General features: G+C 41.6%; 1 pseudogene; it reads left to right on the plus strand.

Annotated features, from left to right (window-relative positions):
* Nucleotides 1-15,497: 15,497 nt before the first annotated feature.
* Nucleotides 15,498-17,101, plus strand: LOC122652290 (annotated as a pseudogene).
* The last annotated feature ends 3,814 nt before the right edge of the window (nt 17,102-20,915 follow it).

Raw genomic sequence — 20,915 nt, forward strand, 5'->3', positions numbered from 1 at the left:
GATATCCATCCAAACTATTTATGTATCACTTAGCCGTGTGAACATGAGGTAATCTCATAGAACGCTTCGCTTATTTTATGATCGTTGGAAATGTAATATTCCTTTATCTTTCGCACTCGATATTATTGTATTGTAATATTGGTTTATATCGTGAGTTGGCCCTTGCATCGAGATCCTGGCGGTGAGGTGGGATGACGCGTGTCACCCTAATCATACCCTGATATTGTATTTTATCCCTTGTCGGGATAGGGGTGTGACAACATGGTATCAGAGCCATGATGCTCTGCACCAACCACAGTCTTGCGGACTCTTGATTTACTCTCCACAATTAGGTTCTAAATTAAAAATCTTCAAGAACATAAATGATTGTGTGCAGACATAGGAGAAGACTGATTGTAGTGAAACAAGGACTTAGAAGATAATAGGTAACATGGAACTTAGGACTTGAACCATAGGCTGTTAAGCTACAACAATGTAATTGCTTGGTTGAGTCTTAAGTAGGTCATAGATGGGAAATTATATGCTATAATTCATAAACACTAATGAATCAATCATAACTAAGCACAATTATCAGCGATGATTTAAACAAGAGAGAATTAAGCAAATACATCGAGATACATATAAGATTAATTATAAATATCTAATTGTTCCAAATCTTCTTGGGAGGCAATCATATCCTTCCCATTTCAACATTCATGATTTCATCCATTCCAACAAAAACATACGACTCCATCCTGCTCAATCAAAAGATACCAATCTAAACACCATAATTGTTCCAGATTCTCTGTTTGGGCATAACTGTGCCTTTCCCAACTCAGAATGCAAGACCACATTTGTTCCAATTCGAAACATTTGATTCTGGTTATCTCAGATTAAATATACAAGTCTACCATTTCTAAAAGTTCCTAGTTGTTCATCCTAAGACAAGAACTAGAAGAACTGATCCGGGATAACTTCAATTTGTTGAGAGAAAGCTGGGCTAGTCATTTGCACCACAGCCACCACCGCGACCAAGAAAGGTGTTGATGTCATCTACCCCTCTCTCGATACCCTCTAGGCGCCGAGTCTGGTCGAAGAGTTGCTTCGTGACCTCATCGAAGCCATCCACCACTCGTAGGTTCAGCCGCCTGATGGCCGACAGAATGTCACTACCTCTCGCCTGATGAAGGAGTAGGGATTCCTTCCAAGTGAATAGTAGGTCTTCTCTTCCCCAATGGAGACATTGATAATGCCGGCCAACTATGCTGCAGTGAAGGCTATAGGAACCCCCTTACATATGAAACAACCCGATAGTTTTGTGTGCCCGGGTTCCCGGTGTTCAGATTTGCATAGAAATATCCGATGAGTTTTGGGTAATATGGTTCAGGGAGGTTGAGAATGTCGGTCCACCCCAATGCCTCGAATCTCTATTCCACCTTGTATGCTTTGAGATCATCCAACACTACATTCCGCCCCTTCCACTAGATTTTTGAAGCGGAAGTAGTCTTGGTAAAGCTCTTGGTCCTCTATCTTTTGAAACCATAGTGGATCTAGGACAGTTGGTGCAACTTGTTCCACGCATGCACGCCGTGTTCTTGGAGCCATTGATTGTTTTAACCTGCAGCTAAAAGCCAAGTAGATAGCAAATTAATAACTTGAATGCTAAGGCCTAAGTAGATGATCAATGTAAGGTTATGAGGTTTAAAATCTAGCCTTTGATTCTTTTCCCAAAGCAAATTAAATTACAGCAATATTCTTAGGCTAGAAATTTTTGATTTTTATCAAATTGTGATCTAAGAAGTTGGAGAAAAAAGGAAAGGCATGGCCATTATGTGAATGACATGATAAATAATGAAGATTCATGGTCATAATATGCCTAAAAAGTAATATTTTATACAAAACAATGGGTTCAAGCAAGAAATAGGTTTATTCAATCATGGAGCATGCCTTGAACTTCAAAGAAAATTTTCAGATTTTGTGGTTGGAAGTTTGAATCTTAGGAAACAAGTAAATATGATTTGTGACAACTCAGAGAATGTAAGCTAAGCCCTATCTAGTAAGACCGAATCAAATATGGCAAAAGAGAAGAGGAAAGATTCTAAGGATTTTATCAACAATCATGTATACAAGGAAATATGTTTGAAGATAAGACAATGTGATAATTTTCTATGAGATTTTATGGCATGTAAAAGAATTAGATTTGAACTTGGAGAGTTTTCCCAAAATATTGTGAATTGATAACTTTACCACAATCAAAACCTGAACATAATCCTAGTAAAATTCAACTAGACTTGACAAACATAGCAACAGTCTCTAAAATGCGCAAAGACTTGAAAATTTATAAAAGATGCAATAATCAAATAAAGATCCAACAACTTAGTGTCATCGATCAAATAGGACTTGATTTACACCTAAAAACCCTAGTTTCGGCCAATCGGTTTGGTATGAATTTGGTGTACATGGCCATGGGATTACAAGCAAAATCAAGACATGATCACAACTTGAGATGATTCATCCCAAATCCAAGAAAGAGAAAGTAGGAATGGGAAGAAAGCCATATCTTGAACAACTGAGAGTTGAACCTTGAGGCTTAGGATTACAAGAAAACCACCTAAGGGGGAGCTTGAACGGAAGTCCCTGTAGAGATTTTTCTCCCTGCGGTTATGTCCTTTTCTTTGGAGCCAAAAATGAGTTTTAAAACTCGTGGCTCTGTTTTGTTAAAATTCTACGAACAAACGAACGAACGGATCCACTTGTCGTGAATCCGCTCTGCACAAAACTCGAAATTATCATTTTAAAACTGTGCGGATCAACGAACGGATCCACACTCATGCGTCTATCCATAGATTCGTTTGACTTCAACTCTCTCTGCCTTTGAGACTTCTGAGACCGGACTAATGAACGGATTTGCATTCTACATCCGCCCGTTAATCCGCTCTACCTATTTTCACGGAGGAGCCACGAATGCACCCGGAGTGCTGACGTCGCTCGTGAGTCCACCCGATTTTCTTTTAAGATTTTGAGCCTATTTTGGAGACCTTTTGACCACACCTATATGTGATGATCTTGTGCCTATACCCTAGATTGGACACCCCTGTTGTGTGACCCATTTGTGGGGACCACATGAGTCTAGTTAATACCTAAAAATTGAAAGAGGTTAGGACTTGTACCCGACTGGGCCAGCTAATAAGAACTAGCAGGCATTGGTAACCGCTGTGACTCCTCTCTTACCTAAAAGGAGAAGAGTTACCCTTGAGGATGAAGATCCTTAGACCCTATGAATGTAAGGACTCAAACCTTATGGATAGGGAAACCTAAATCTATGTGGGTAGAGACCCTTAAGGGGGTGCGTAGAATCTAAACCTGTGGGTAGGTACTAGGAAAGGAAAGTAATAGGCTGGTTTGGGCTGTTTATTTGAGTAAGCCATGAAGGTCACGTGTATTTGGAAGTCACTCATAACACCTCAAGCTAGTGATGACTCTATTTGGACTTTACTTGGTCCATCCAAACCTTGTTTAGACTCATAGAGAAAGTCCTACACCGTGATTCGACTTTCCAAAGAAAGGACTTAGCGAACCGTACCTGAGAACTTCTTGTTCTGGTGGATTGACCTAGATGACAGATATGTCCATAGGAATTTGAATGTAATTATTGAATCTATGCCTACATATTGGTGTGATATATATATATATAGATATCCCTTAGAACCTTGGACTTGTGTGACTAGAGTGATTCTCTGGTACTACAAGTATGACTTACCTCGACCTTGCTGTGAAACTAGTTGGAGCCTTGACCTTGGTTGACCAAACCTTAGGGTAATGAATAATGAATTTAATGACCGAGTAGGTTAATTTATTGAGACTTGCTTGAAGAGTTGACTTGGACCAAAACTATTGAAGGGTTATTGGTTCTCGAAAGAGGACGATGTGGACTCTTCCTTGTGGGATAAGCGTGTAGTAGGTTTAAAGGTTGTGAAAGTGGCGGGGATGTAACAAGACCTTCTCCAACGACAGATATGAATGGGGTAATGGATCACCAAATGCGTTCCCTCCGTACTGGGAGTGAACAATAGGAGATTCCATCAATATTCCAAATCATTCTAAAGTTGGGTTAGGTAATGAGACAACCAGATGTGAAAGCCTTCAGAATGTGAACCCTATGTTGGGTCATGGACAGGTTAAATCCTGTAACCCAAGAATGACCAGAGTATTGAAGGCTAGAGTGGTATCACCCGATCTGGAAGATCTAGGGAACCTTTGTTCCTTGAGACTTAACTTAGTAGTTGGAACCCTGTTTTCCTAGGGTTATTGTGAACCACACCCGGTGGTAATGTGACCTGTAAGGAAAAGACAATTGTGGAACCCGACTTCTTGTGACATGTAGGCCGCCTCATCTTGACCCGACCTTTGACTTAGTTTAAGATGTGGGTGACTTGGGATGTTGTTATCCAACAGCCCTTATCACTTGAGACCCTAGCTGCCTCAAATTTCGGGGACGAAATTTCTTGTAAGGTGGGGAGAATGTTATACCCGCACTCCGGGAGTATAATTAATTATTAATTCTTCCCCGTGACGTGTAGTTATCACGCCACGTGTCTTGGTGAGTTGTTCTCCTTGGTGGTCAAACCCGACTATATTGACCATAGTACGAGGTTGCTGTGGAAACTAGTCGGGACCACGGAGGTTGCACCTTGACGTGTCGGGGGTAAGTAGTTGACCAAATTTTGTTGTGTGCTTACTGCCCTCTCAAAGCCCTCGAGTGTGGTCCAAAGGCCCTGACCTCTTATGGTGGGAACCACCTTCCTACTCGCATCGGAGGCAAGGTTACTGGCTGCCTCCGACCTTGCATCCAATGCTGCTAACAAGGACCCTTGTGGGTGAGACCCTGTGGCTAAGGTGCTATTGGTGCCCCTGCCATGTTTGACCCTACCCAAATAGACCCTAGGTTACACTTATGAGGCCTTATCCAAATAGGCCAATAAATGTGAAGTCTATATGAGAGAGAGGGGTAAGACTATTCCTTAGTCTTTCTTTTTTCTTTCTCTTTCCTAACCTAATCGTGAAAGGAGAGGAGAGCTTTGAAGAGAGGAGGAGAAGGAGGAGAAGGAAGGGAAGAAGAAGAAGGAAACGGCTGCTGGGTTTGGAGCTTTAAAGAGGGCACCTCGTGTGTACCTCAAACCAGGTAAGCCAAGTGCCCTTTTCCCCCATTTTTCTCTCTTCCCCCTTGCTCGTTTGAGCTTGGGTGGTTCGTTGGTTGCAGCCCCAAGATGGGGATTTCTTTTTGGAAACCCAAAGGGTTAGCTCGAGCCATGTGTAGTTTCCCCTTGTAGGATGCTATCCCATTTTCATTACAATCCTATAAAGACCTCTATTTTGACCTCTTGCTGAATCTATTTGATTCTAAAGCTTCAACCACCAAAGAAAACCCCAAATCTGGATTTTTGAGCTTTTGATCCTTTAAACCCCCTTAAATCTTTGAATGTTGGGTGTTTCTAAGACCCAAATAGACTCCAAGACACCCCTCCCTAGTCCCTTGAGGCTTAGAGAACCAAATGGGACAACCCTGGGCTTTTAAGACCTTGAAATCGCACTTGGGTTGCATCGGAGGCAAGTCTGTGTGCCTCCGATGTTGCCTCCGATGTGTCCCGAGCTGCAGGGAAGGTCGGAGGCAAGGTCGGAGGCGGCTGCTGAGTCCGACGTTGCCTCCGATGCGTTTTTAAAGCTTATAACTTATGTAAACGGTGGGGTTTCTCTATGAGGCCTCCCCTACACTCTCTCACACTCTTATTCACTTCCATAGGTGCCAATATATGTGCAATGGGGTGATTTTAAGCGGGAATCGTTGCGCTTATACAAATTCCATTTGAAGTAATTGGTGAGTGGGTTTGGGTGACTGTTTGAGCTTGTTTACTATTGCTTATTCATGCATTTATGAATTATATTGTGACATTATCATTCAAGCATGATTGCATAGTTGCATTTATTCTTATTCGATGATGATGATTTGGATGATATGGATTTGTGTTGGGTTACGGTGCGGGAAATCGCACCGGAACCCCGAATTACGTGGAATTGTATATTGCATCTCATTCTTGTCTGTATGCGCCGTGTTGTCTTGGTACCGGTGTTAGATGGAATGGGACGTTGACACACCGGATGTACCTCTCAACACGATAGGATTCATGTAGTATATCCGTGGTTAGGCTCGGTTCCCTATGCTACGACCCTTACCAACAGGGGTTTAGGTGTTGGGTAGCGAGCACCGCTGTGGAGAGTTAGAGAGGCCAGGCCGGGGTAGTAATGGTTATCGGGGTCCGCCTCAGGTGGTGATGACTACGCCGGTGCGGGCTCCATAGTAATAATTGAGGTTGCATTGTGGTGAGAATGGAAGGATCCACAATGTCTTCCCGAGTTATTGCAGAGCATATACCCATTGACTTAGCATTGTGTGTTAGGTGGTAAATGGCTCAGTTCCTATGCTACGACCCTTACCAACAGGGGTTTAGGTGTTGGGTAGCGAGCACCGCGCTGTGGAGAGTTAGAGAGGCCAGGCCAGGGGTAGTAATGGTTATCGGGGTCTGCCTCTGGGTGGTGATGACTACGACCGGCGCGGGCTCCATAGTAATAATTGAGGTTGCATTGTGGTGAGAATGGAAGGATCCACAATGTCTTCCCGAGTTATTGCAGTAGCATATACCCATTGACTTAGCATTGTGTGTTAGGTGGTAAATGAATTAATAATAGCATGCACCATGGACTATTTGTGATTGTGTGATTGTGCATCCCCTTTTCTCTCTCACTAGCTCGGTGGAGCTAACCCCGTGTACACATTCTTTTTAGATTTTGATGCGGATGATTCTTGTGGAGCCAGAGCCGTGGCGAGGATCATGGCGATTGTTGCCCATGATGATTGTGCCTACGGGCTGTATTGATACTTGGGACTTGTTCCCTTCTTTTGTTTTTTTTGGGGGCCACGTGCCTTATATAAATATTTATTGTTATACTTGTTTTGGGGTAGTTATACTATGGTCATTCGGGATATCCATCCAAACTATTTATGTATCACTTAGCCGTGTGAACATGAGGTAACTACTGTAAACGCTTCCGCTTATTTTATGATCGTTGGAAATGTAATATTCCTTTATCTTTCGCACTCTGATATTATTGTATTGTAATATTGGTTTATGACTGTGAGTTGGCCACTGCATCGAGATCCTGGCGGTGAGGTGGGATGACGCGTGTCACCCTAATCATACCCTGATATTGTATTTTATCCCTTGTCGGGATAGGGGTGTGACAGTTTCGTACTTTACCCACGTAATTCTCAAAAATTGGCATTCACCACCTTGTATTTGCCCCACATACTCATGAGCAACAAGGGGCAGTTGAGCGCCGCCATCGTCACATCGTTGAGACAGGGCTGTCCCTTCTTGCTCATGGGTCTGTGCCTCAACGTTTTTAGGATTTTGTCTTTGAAACGGCAGTATATCTCATCAATAGGATGCCCTCATCAGTGTCTCTTGGTATTTCTCCTTTTCAACTTGTTTTCCATAAATCGCCCGATTATTCTTTCCTTAAAATATTTGGTTGTTTGTGTTTTCCATACTTACGCCCTTATAACAAGAATAAAATGGATTACCGCTCTTCACCTTGTGTTTTCCTCGGTCCTCCCATGCTAGTTATTGCTGTCTTAATCATGCTACTAATTGTATTATTATAGCCCATCATGTGCAATTTGATGAGGAGGATTTCCCCTTTTCTACGCTCTCTACTGCAGCCCCCCCCTTCCACATGTGTTCCCTTGGCTCCTTGGGCTTCTATGCCCATCTGTCTTTCCAAGGAGAAACCCTTATCGGTCATTAACCAAGGGCATCCCACCCCTGTCTTACCCAACCCACAACCGACCTCCCCTATACTGGCCTTCCCTTCCCCTACTTCCCCTATTAGGCCGTTGCCAATCCCAAATCCTACTACACCTGCATCCTCCATTACACCACCATTAAAGACCCGACCCATCCATGACCTTTATGTCACTCCACCACACCCACGGCCTTCCCAATCAAATTTAGTACCTATCCAACAAAACCCACAGCCAAACCAGCCCACTCATTCTATGCAACTTCGCCACCGACCCAGGCATCCCCAAGCCTTTACTACTAACCCTGCTCTTCTTGAACCTACTTGTCTCTTACAGGCATCGAAGGTACCTGAGTGGCGAACAGCTCTGACAGATGAGTTCAATGCTTTGGTCTATAACGGGACATGGTCTCTTGTTCCACAGACCCTTGATATGAATTTGGTTAGATGCAAGTAGGTCTATCGGATCAAGAGAAAGGCCGATGGCTCTCTTAAACGTTACAAGGCTCGTTTGGTGGCCAAGGGCTTCCATCAACAGTATGGCCTTGACTATGGGGAAACCTTCAGTCCGGTTCTCAAGCCTACCACAATCAGATGTGTTCTATCTATTGCAGTTTCTCAAGGCTGGCTGGTTCATCAATTAGACGTGCAAAATGCATGTTTGCATGGGGTGTTGAAGGAGGAAGTATACATGTCTCAACCACAGGGTTTTATTGATTTGAATCTGCCTACCCACGTCTGCATGCTTCACCATTCGCTTTATGGGCTGAAACAGGCACCCCGTGCTTGGTTTCACAGACTTTCCAATTTTCTTCTTCAAATTGGCTTTATCAGTTCAAAGACTGATACATCACTCTTCATTCGATGGACTGGCACTCATGTTTGTCACATTCTCATTTATATGGATGATACCCTTGTCACCGATGCCTCTGCTGTTCCTATTATCATTTAGCAGCTCTCTCGTGAGTTCTCTCTTAAGGATTTGAGCCCCTTGCATTTTTTCTTGGGCATTAAGGCCTTGCCACACTCCAAAGTACTTCTATTATCTCAATCCCGATACATATCCGATTTACTACACCATATAGGCATGATGGACTGTAAGCCAATCAAGACCCCAATAGCTAGCTCATCTACTGAATTGGATTCAGGGGGTGCCCTGTTTTCAAATCCAACCAACTGCAGATCCGTCGTTGGTGCTCTCCAGTATGTCACGCTTACCCGACCTGATGTGTCGTTTGTAGTCAACAGAGCATGCCAATTCATGCATGCACCAACTAATGTGCACTGGCAACATGTTAAGCGCATACTCCGTTACCTCAAAAGCACCAACACTCATGGGTTTCTACTAGAACGTTCCAGATCTCGTTCCCTCCAGGCCTTTTTCGATGTAGACTGGGCCGGTGACAGCAGTGATCGCAAATCCACTGGAGGGTTTTCAATTTTTTTTGCCCCAATCTAGTGTCTTGGACTTCCCATAAGCAACGTATGGTTGCACGTTCTTCTACTGAGGCTGAGTAAAAGGCCCTTGCAGATGCTTTGGCCGAGCTAATCTGGCTGGAATCATTACTTTTGGAGCTTGGCGATCCTTTAAATGGACCACCTTTACTTTGGTGTGATAATATTGGTGCTACTTACCTATCGGCGAACCTGGTCTTTCATGCTCGTACCAAACACGTGGAAATTGATTTCCACTTCGTTTGTGATTGTGTAGCTAAGAAACAGTTAACTGTCCAATTCATCTCCACTCATGATCAGTTGGCCGATATATTTACGAAAGCCTTAGCAACTGCCCATTTTGAATTCTTGAGGGACAAGCTGAAGATTCGGTTGCCCAATTCTCCACCTTAAGGGGGTGTATCAATACCATACTGTTATACCATCAAGATTTTCTTCTCCAACAAATTTGGAAACTCATAAGCACATGTGATATTGAATTATGTCACATGTGATATGGAAATTGCCTAAGGTCTCCAAGCTGATTTGGAATCTATTCCCCTATGTAAATATATTATTTCATGTGATATCATTCCTTGTATAGATCAACTAGGCTGTAATCTATTTATACCTCCATCAGAGAATCAATCAATCTAAGGAAATTATATTCTCTTGACACTGCCCAATGCAACTATAGGGTACATGGAAAGTTGTTTAATTCATACACGCTGTTTTTTGTAATGTTTTTGAGACTTTGGAAACAAGCAAAGATAGGTGTTGTGTTGTGGTTTGGAACTCTGCATGACAGTTCAGTTGTGAAGAGGTTGTTTCATGGAACAGATATTGTAAGAAACATGACTTCCTTCTTCTCCAAATTATTTATATCTAATAGTTGCTTTGTATTTATTTTCTTTTCACTTTCGAATAAATGTGTCTATATTTTTCCCTTTTTAGGTCAACATACATGGCTACAGAGTTATATGAGATGAGAGAAAGGAAGGTCAGCGAAGGAGAATAGAAAAACGAGCATGAAAAGTTTTCAGCCAAGGGAGTAGTAGTTTTCTGGATTCTTTGACTTTATTATCTTCTTTTAACTCAGGTAGGTACCCTACTCCATTTGGTTTAGGATTTCCTTTGTTCTCTTTTAAAACTTGGTATTTTGGAACTCTATTGTCAACCTTAAAGATTTAGTTCTAGCATTATGTTTTTCATGGTAGTTTAGGCATGTTCTTTTATTGAAACTGGATATAAATGATATATTGAAAGTTTGATTAATGTTTTAGTGAATGAAACTCCATATATGGTCTAAGAGTCAAGAGATTTAATTCCGGTATTATGGTCTTTAGGGATGTGTCAAAAAATCGGCAATTTTGTTATGGGAATGGGTGCCCTATTCACTACAATATGAAATTTAATTTGACTCGTTAAGTGATTCAAGATCTATTTTCACTTTAAATCTCTAAAATGGTACAGGGTATTTAAGAACTAAGATTAGCTTCATCTGAATTTCTTGAGTGGTTAAAGCGTATAAAAGCCTCAACAGTTAATAATCTAATCTATTTAATGATTAAGATCCTCTTGAATCTGCTAGCAGAAATTGAACAGTGTATGCAAGACACCTTTTCTTTCTTTTTCCCCCCTTCATTTTTGTCATCTGAAACATGATACAATAATCTCTTGGACAATCATAGGAGCTCACAATGTAGAGATACTCACATTGAGCTTTGGCTTGCCAAGCAATGATAGTGTTATTTCTAGACAAGAAGCTCTACAGAACATTTATGATCATATCCTTACAATAGTTATTTCTCCCAGTAACACAACAATCAGTAGCTAACTGGTTTTGCTCACACCAATAAAATTATTTACATCTATGACTTCTCAAGAATATAACTAATTACAAAAGTTGTAGGGTATGGGGCAGTAAATTTGGTGTCATTCTGTTACCTGACTACAAGCACCTGACTACAAGCACGTTAATTCTTTGAGACCTTTCTTGATGCAGATTGTATTTCCTTTTGACTCCAGGTTAAAATAATAAAATATAATAAGGATAATGTTGGTAGATGTTGAGAAATTATCTATTATGTAGGCAAAGAAAGAACTTTATTATGGAAAAGAACCCTAGAAATACTTTTAATCATTGTAAGTAAGCTTTCCAATTCCTCAACTCACTAGCAGTCAACCACATCAAAATTTCCCCATAATCCCTGTTTGATAAAGTTTTAATGTTGCATATGTAGGGGCTAAGAAAGTATATACGAGTGATACCTAAGGTATTCTTCTCATTTTGGCATTCTCTAAAAGTATTCACCTGTTTGAAAGTTGTCATGGATCCGATTTAAAGTACACATTCTGAAGTTTTTTTTTTTGAGCTTCGGTGGAGCTCTCTTAGGATGCTATTCATAATAGACCTTTCTATTATTTTATTTTTGACAGATTACTATGAGGTATAGTGAATCTCATGCTGATATTTGACTTATGGAAGCAAATTCTTGACTTCTATTTTGACTTACCATTCTCTTAGCGCACTTAAAGTGTAACATTACTTTTGTTTTTTGTTTGTTTACTCTCTTTTTCTCTCTACCTATCTTATGTTGTTTCCTACTTTACTTGTCATTTTTCTTTCAATTTTTAAAAATCTGGTTTATCCCAAGTACTTGAAACTTTGGGGGCATGTATTTGAAATGCATTCTCTGACCTTCTCTCCTAAATGAATGTGTATGCATTCCATTTTAGAGTATAGTGTTGGAAAGCAACATAATGATGTACTGTTATAGAGGGTACACAAGGCATAAAAATTGCTGACAAGCTCACCACAGGGAATTTTAATATTTTTTTTTTACAATTATTTGCTTTATTGGATGACATGTTGTATAATATTGGGGTTTATAAATGACTGTAGCAGGTCAGTAACTACACTGATTTTGTAACTTATGCATCATATGTGAAATGTAAATAGTAGAAAATGGGAGTCCATTATCTCTCCATCTTTGAGTGATGGTATCCTTACTTTTTTTCTCACTTTTCATATTGCCTATACTTTACTGATGTTTTATACACTTAATTCAAAATTCATTGCCCAATTTTATTATGTCCTACAAGTTCACTATTATTACACTGGAAAATGAATTAATTATGGAATTGCCCTTCAAGTTTAAATGAGGTATTTGAAATTTGAAAATATTAATCATGCATTATACTAGGTATCTTCATTTGGTTATATTTTCTCTCTCCACCATCGAACAAATGTCACCACGTGCATTTACACGTGAAATTTTACTAGTATATATATATATATATTAATTGGTACGATTTTTAGAGTTAAAAAATCCTTAAAATAAAATCAGGTTTATCAGTCGTAAAAAAAATTTACTGTTAGGGATTGGAGTCAAAGGAATGCTAATTGCGGATGATTCGAAGGATCATTTCATATATAAATATAGACTATAAGGTCATGAGGTTAAAGTACCATTTATATATATCAAACGCTCTCATGACAAAGAAAGAGAAGATCTTTACGAAAAAAAAGAAGGGGAAGATCAGAGACATTTTTTCATTTTTCTATTTTCTGTGGATTGAAAAATACATAGAAATTTTTTTTACTCTTTTTAAATTAAGAAAATAATTAATTTAACTAAATATAAATATAGTATCATTGCCATTAATACGACGGAAATATGTAAAAGCTAAATGGATGATATAGTTAAAATGGTAATGAATTAATAGTGGAAATTGGAACTTTGCATATTTTATGGTCTATTATTAAATATAGGGCATGAGATTTTTGATCTAGCAGCAGGTCAAAGATAATTTTATTAACCGGCCAAAGTGCATGGACATATATGGAGTGGGCATATAATTAAATTTAAATCTAAAATTTGACATCTAACTTATCTAGACCATTTCCCATATATCCAATGACTAGAATGGCCACATTTTTTTTTTTTCCGGTAGAAGAATGGCCACATTAATTACCTTCCTTCGATGCATATCGCTAGACCATATACTATTCTTACCCCAACTAAAATAGGAGGATTTTTTTCTTATAATGTAGGGCCTCTTTGGTATCACTTTTCATTTTCATTTTGGTCTATTTACAAAAAATCATTACTAAAATCCATTTTGATAAAAAATGAAAAACTGTTTGGTAACTACTAAACATAATAGATTGTAAAATAAAAAATAAGTTTGGTAACTATCTATGTGTGAATAATTTTTATTATATTTTTGAACAAATGGGTGAAGAAATTCTCTCATCACCTATCTTCTTTCCCAAATCAACTCTAAACAGTAAAAATGAAGAGAACCGGAGTTCCCAAATCAATATCACATGCTGTTCTTCAACTGCTACCGTGGAGGTTTAAGAATCGAGACCGAGGTGTTCCGTCAAACTCTCCTCCTTCCCTTTCTTGAGACCGAGGTGTTCCATAAAACTCTCCTTCTTCCCTTTCTAAAATAGCTGAGGAGCTGTTTCAAAATTTCTATTTCATTTGATTTAGCACTCTAGCTCTTGAATGAGCACATGGTTAATTTCATGTTAAAAATAAAACACCATCCTTCTTCTCCTAATGGTCGCACCACCACCACTACTACCCTGTTACCACCACCACTATCACCGCTACTACCCCGCTACCACTACCACCACTGCTACTACTCCGCTACTACCACCACCACCACAACCACCACCACTACTTCCACGTCACCACTACCCTGTCACCATCGTCACCACCACAACCACCGCTACTACCCCACCGCCACCACCACCATCCTTCCCAAAGAAATATAGAGAATCTATTCTCAGAATTAATGGATTTTTTTTATTCTTGAAATATTTCATATTGATACAACCAAAACAATTTCAATTTTTTGACCAAAAATCTATTTGTTGACTATTTCAAAAAATCAATCCAAATTTGAAATAGAAATCATACCAAATTAGGCCTTAGTTCTCAGGATTTAATTTTCCCCTTTCAGTTTTTCAATGATTTTTGAGGGTCAAAAGCAAAAAAGTACTGCGGAAGAAGAAAAAGGGTGGCTCTAACATTTTCCTGGTTTTTCTGGTTTTGCAAAACTAGTCAACCCAAATTGTAATAGGTTTTGAAAAATCATCAATGGACTAGAAGTAGAGAGTATGACCCAAGGACTAAGATAAAGTTTAAACTCGGACTTGAATAGGTCCTTGTCGATTTGGATTTGGATTTGGATTTGAATCGAATTGGAATCGCTGTCGAAAATCCTAAATCTGAAAAGCCAGTGATTCTATCCCAAAAAAAACTAGAATCAATCACTCCAATTCCAAAATCAAAACCAAAACAGTTGGAATCATAATCGGTCATAACCGATTCCAATTCCAAATTTTCAAACCTACAGTGGGATCACTATTTGACATCCGTATTTGATAAGGAAGTTAGCCATCGGATCTCTCCATTAAATAAAATTAAGAGCAGTGAAGACTGAAGTTAAGGTTCGAATTGTATGATGGGCAGTCGTTGTTTTTGCCGTTTCCTAATGGACCAGCTCGATTTAGCCTGGAAGATCAGGTCCATGGCGATTGCGTCTCGGGTATCGAAGCAAGAGACGAAATCGGTTAGTGTTGCAGGAGGAAGAACAAGAAGAGACTTGCCTTTCTATTGTAACAATCAAATGTCTATTCTACCCCTCATATTTGGGTCATATAAGCACATGGTCATTCAATTTAATATTCATTTAAAAAAAAAAAAAAAACAATTTAGAATAACAAACATGACTCCTTAATGGCTTATGTCAACTATGTGAACAAATTTGTTGTTATTATTGAAGGAAATCTCCTATTTTGTTTCTCTAGGAAATAGGTGCTAGAATTTGTCAAGTAACGTATTGATGCATATGTTAGTTGGTAACATTAACCCATATATTCTTTTGCAAAATGTTTTTGGAGTACAATTTATCCTTGGAGGAATATCTAGCTAGTTCTCATTTATTCCTCTTGAGGGAGGTTGTATAGTTGAATACATATGATGCAGACTCTTCTTAGGTTATGGATATGTGCTTGCTCTTATTAGTAACTTTGTTCTAACTCCTGAGATTGGACTTGGCTAATATGAATCTGTACCTAGTTTTTTTTTTGTCTTTTTTTCCTTATGCTTCGTTGATGATAAAGCTGGTTATTGATTTTATTGTTTGCAAATAATAAGGTTCATGTCATGTAAATTATCCGTCAAGACTATACTTGGGATCGGATTGAGATGGCTCTACAAGTGGCTTTGATGGTGGTGTTCTCTGTTGCAATAATATCCTTTGTTCCATTGGCTGCTCCCACTAGGGAGGTTGGGAGTAGCTATAGTGACTTCCCGGCCTGGGTTAAGGCCGGAGATCGGCTTCTACTACAGCGGCCGCCACAAGCCAATGTCACAGTATCACAGGATGGAACCGGAAACTACCGGACTGTGACAGCTACAGTAAAAGTAAAAGCTGCCCCCAACAACAGCCTACAAAGATACACTATTTACATAAATAAGGGCACATACTATGAGAACGTTGACATTGACAAAAACAAATTAATGGAACATCATGCTCATAGGCGTTGGAATGGGCCTCACAGTTATATCGGGTAACCGAAGCAATACTACCGGCTGGCACACCTTCGAATCTGCCACCTTCGGTAAGCCCGCTAAATTCCTCAAGTTCTTGGTTTTTTGAATTTTTTAGTGGTGACTAGAAGGTTGGAATGGGACAAGGAGGAAAGAGTGTGCTAGCTTAATCTATGTCATCAGGGCAAAGACTGACATTTTGCCCATAGCATTGTCTGTAACGTTATATTTAGAAGGCAAAAATAAAATAAAATATTCAAAATATTTTGAATTTAAAGAGAAAGAAAAACGCATAAATCAATCACTGTATCATGATTTTTGTCAATTTTAATTTTTTTGTTCTTTTCTCGATTTTTCCTCGGCTTCCAAACATAACGTAAATTAAAATTTAGATTTAATTTAAACAGTCAAAGTCAAACGAAACTAATGCTTTGTTTTCTATTTGTTTGTTTGTTTGTTTGTGTATATATGTGTGATTGTGACGTTGTTACATGTTCTTCCCACAAATAAATGATACTTCGTCTTGGTTCGTGGGTGTTTGCAGGTGTCTCTGGTAAACAATTCATTTCATTGCCAGAGATCTGACTTTTGAAAACACAGCGGGACCCCAGGGATTCCAAGCAGAGGCACTCCGATCGAAGTCGGAGAAGTCGGTGTTCTTCAGATGCGGCATCAGGGGATTTCAGGACACCCTTTACGCTTACTCCGGAGTCCAGTTCTACAGAGAGTGCCGCATAACTGGCACTGTTGACTTCATCTTCGGCAAGGGGATTGTTGTCTTTCAGAAATGCCAAATCCTTGCCAGGAAGGCCCTCCCAGGACAGCATAACACCATTACTGCCCAGGGCCGCATCAAACCCAACGATCCCGATGGCTTCTCCTTCCAGTTCTGCCAAATCTCGGCCGACTCGGATCTGCTCGCTTCCAAACCCAACTATTCTAATCCAACCTACTTCGGCCGACCCTGGAAGCCCTACTCACGGACAGTCTTTATGCAATCCGACATGAGCGACGTCATCAGTCCTAAAGGTTGGCTGGAGTGGCCGGGGTCTATCGGCTTGGACACACTCTACTACGGGGAATACAAAAATAATGGGCCAGGGGCTGACCTGCATCTCCGGGTCAAATGGCGTGGATTCCATGCCATCATTGACTCCACCGAGGCTTATAAGTTTACCGTCGCTAAGTTTAACAACGGCAGTTCGTGGTTGCCTTCTACCGGGGTCAATTATACAGCAAATTTGACCAACTTTTCATAAAATGGTTTTCTTACACAACACGATGTACAATGAATTAGATCAGTTTACTATTCTTTTATTTACCCTCACAAGTCTTATATATTGTCTGAGTTTGAGTGGAGGACACAATTTGTAAATTCATTTCTTGGAGAATCCTATCGAGAAACAGTATCAGAGGGGTAAAATTGGGATAATCTTCCCCATCCACCTCTCTCTCCTGTCCGGCTCCCCATCTCCTCCCGCTCCCCACCATCTGCATGGGCCTCCCCTCCCTCTCTAAGACCACAAATGGTGTCTGTTATTCCTTCTAGCGACAATGTTACTAGTTTTCATTCTAAGCCTATGGGGAAAGCTTTGGTGTGTTCGGAGTTTGGACTATTCGTCTTCTTCCTCTCGAAACCATTCATCCCAAACCCATATGGTGAAAAGAGAGATCCTTGCCAGGGTCGTCTAAGCTGAGGTCAATATGGAGAGCTCTGCTAGTAATTGTTTTTAAAAAAAAAAAAAAAAAATTATACTCCTTCCGACCGGTAAAATTCCGGAGGAGATTGGCAACTGCTTCCAGCCTGTAAATCTGTATCTCTATGAGAACAATCCTATTTCCATTGATTAAAAGAAATAATCATAACAAGGATATTATCCATCGTCATCCATTGTTAGATTAGGAATTGGTCATCCACCATCTATGGTCAAGTTGCAGAAGCTATTAATTTCCAATCAGTTACGCCCTATCTATTCAACCAGCTCTGAGGAAATTGTTCATCGCTCATTACGGCTTGTAGAGAATTTCGCTTCAGTTCATGCCTAAATTTCTGTTTTTTTTTATTCCTTGAAACGTGAATGCTATCATCGAAGATTGAAGCAATTTCATTGGAGGGGAAAGGAGCAGATTTACATGTGTTGGTGACCAAAATCCCAGACACTCACACACGGGGATACACACGTGATGCGAAACAGCGCGGGCGTGCCAGAACCTTTGCGCTGGTTCAAACGAGGCCGAAAACAGCCTAATCTGACTCCTAGCCAGGCAAATAGGTTTCCCTCCTACCTGAGAAGCTCTAAGGTCTTTTGGGTTAAGCCAACAACTATTGATCATAGCCTGAAATGCTATCGATCTATGAAAAGAAGAGATATTTGAGACACAAACAATAATGAAACTGAAACAATGAATATACTAATCAATCATACCAGATATGGACGTGAGCCTTGTGCATACACCCTCGTCACTCCAAGCATGTGATCATACATTCCTTCAACCCCAGATAATGACAAAAACAGCAAAAACCCGAAATGAAAGACAAAAGTAATAACGCAGAGAAGATAAAATGAGTGCTGGTCTTGTCAGATATGTTTGTGTGTCTCCCCCAGATCCGTTGCCTCCCTTTTATAAGATAAGCACCAACAGTTATCAGTCTGTACGGTTTCTCCCACCAGGGCCACTCTTCTCGATCCATGTTCCTCAGCATCCAACCAGACACCGCCACGTGTGTCACCATCCCTGCTCTACCTCCAACTGCCAAGGCAGTGGCGGGGTCTACCCCTGCTGCATTCATCCACGTCTCTTGAGCGACGCATTTCTGTGTCTGGCGCCTCTTGCCTAGCTGACACGTGGGCCAGCCCACAACTGACATGGCACAGCCACGTTCCAGCGTCTCCCCATGTTTTTAGCCCCAGCGAAGACCGTCAAACCTTGCCCCAGCTTGACCAGAACCAGTGGGTTTGGGCCGCAAACAATGCCCCTCACAACCTCCCTGAGCGGTGCCACGTGGTCCAAGCTCAAAGGAGGTTGTGTTGGAAAGGTCGAAACGGCAGCTGCCTTCGGCTGATCCCTCGCGCCAAACCTCCATGCCGCTTCATCTTCTCGGGCAGTTAGGGGTTTTAAATTTCAAACCCTACTGCCATAATGATGGCGAAAGTTCCAGCCTCCATTAAAAGCCCCTGCTGATTACCGAGGGTTTTTCAACAAAACCCTTCGCCCTCTCTCTTTTCTTCTCACCTTCGCAAAAACCCCTCCTCCCCGTCGCCATGGCCAGGAAGCCTGCAGAACCTGCAGTGGCGCAAGAGATGGAAGATCTGTTGGCGCAGAAACGCTCGCTCCTGCCCTCCACAATCCAAACCGAGGTACAGATCCCCTGCTCTGAGCCCTCTATCTTTAAACTAGGCACCACCTTTGTCTCTCGCCCTGCTGGCCTGTCCAACTTTCCCAAGTATGACCAAGAACAGCTGCTCTTCCAATCCCCTATCCCCCTGCAACTCCAGGATAGGGCCTTTGGGCGATTGTGGCCCCATTACCTCCCAGATTGGAAAACCTGGGTCGATCGGGTGGTCTACGACCGCTCTGACCTGTTAATCAACCTCGGTGTCCTGCACACTGTCCAACTCTCAACCACCTCCATTCCTCTTGACCGTCCTCTGCTCCAGGCTGCTCTCCAGTTCTGGTCACGGTCGTCCAACACCTTTCACTTCTGCTTCAGGATGGCAGCCCCAACCCTCTTGGATATTGGAGCCCTAACCGGCGTGAAGGCCGAGGGGGAAGAGTTTAATAGCTCATCCCCTGGCCTGACCGACAACCGCGAGGTTGAGCTGGATCACGACCTCAAATACTTCAAGTCTGCAAGCTATAGCTTCTATTTGCGAGCCTATCGTTAGACCCGTGGTTCTGTCTCAACTCGGGAGCTTACGGCCTTCTTCCTATTTTGGATCTGTCGCTATATGGCATGTGTTCGGTCAAACAAAATCTCAAAGACCTACCTCCGTCTGGCCAACGCCCTGGGGCAAGGCCGTGTGGTCGATCTCGCTTCTTTTACTCTAGCCGCCCTCTTTCGGGGCTGCAACGACATTACTGAGTCTAATTTTACCTATGGTGGTGGCCCGTTCTGGCTCCTCCAGATGTGGCTTCGCGCTTATTTCACTGATTTGTATGCCATGCCTTCGTCGCTTCCAGTCCAAACTGTGACTGGCTATTTGTTTACTTCTTCTCCCCACCATGATTTGAAGACCTTGCAAGAGTACTACCACTTCTTTTCCACCTTTAAGCCCGACCCAAGTGGTGATTTCTTCCTCCCCTTTCAAAAGCAAGAGGCCGTCCTAGAGTGGCTCTCACTAGCCATCGATTGTCCTACGTCCGCCCAGGCCGTATAGGCCAAGTTCTTGGTCTGCAGAGACCTTCACATAGGAGTCACCATAGAGCCATAGGGGAACAACACCTGCAGCTTTGAGATGTACAACCCTCACTTCTGTGCGTGTCAATTCGGCCTCCGCCAAGCGTTCCCCTACCCCAACTATTATTCCATCACAGATTGTGAGCTGGACCAAATGGTTTATTCGGATGTGGCCGATATACTCCATGCTTCGGCCATGAATGCCCTAGTCCTTTCAAAGTTTGAGCTCCAGTTCTTCGTCAGAGAGCCCCAGCAACTGTAGATTTTACGACCTGGTGGGGCGCATACTTTTCCGCTCTCCTCCCACTTTGGCCTTACCACAAAAGCAGTAAGTGTCTCCCTTCTTCTTCAGGCACTACCAGCCACCAGACTACTGTCCCAAAGTGAAAGAAAGCATTAGTTTCCAAGCAAGCCACTGGTAAGCGTCACGTCGTGTCCTATTTACCTTGGCGGTGCAGGTGGCAGGTCCTGCAGCCTAACTTTAGGACCAGCCACCATCAGCTCCTTGGCTGAGATCTCGGTGATCACACCCTCTTCATGAGACATCCATTTCTCCAGGCTCCCAACTATCAGCCGGCGCATTATGTCTGCCACAGTCCCTGGCTTGTCTTCATAAATCATCTTGGTTAGTCTTCCTCCGCCGTTCTCCAAGATTCGGCAGGGCTTCTGTCTAC

The sequence above is a fragment of the Telopea speciosissima genome, chromosome 1 (assembly GCF_018873765.1).
Source record: "Telopea speciosissima isolate NSW1024214 ecotype Mountain lineage chromosome 1, Tspe_v1, whole genome shotgun sequence".
Classification (NCBI taxonomy): Eukaryota; Viridiplantae; Streptophyta; class Magnoliopsida; order Proteales; family Proteaceae; genus Telopea; species Telopea speciosissima.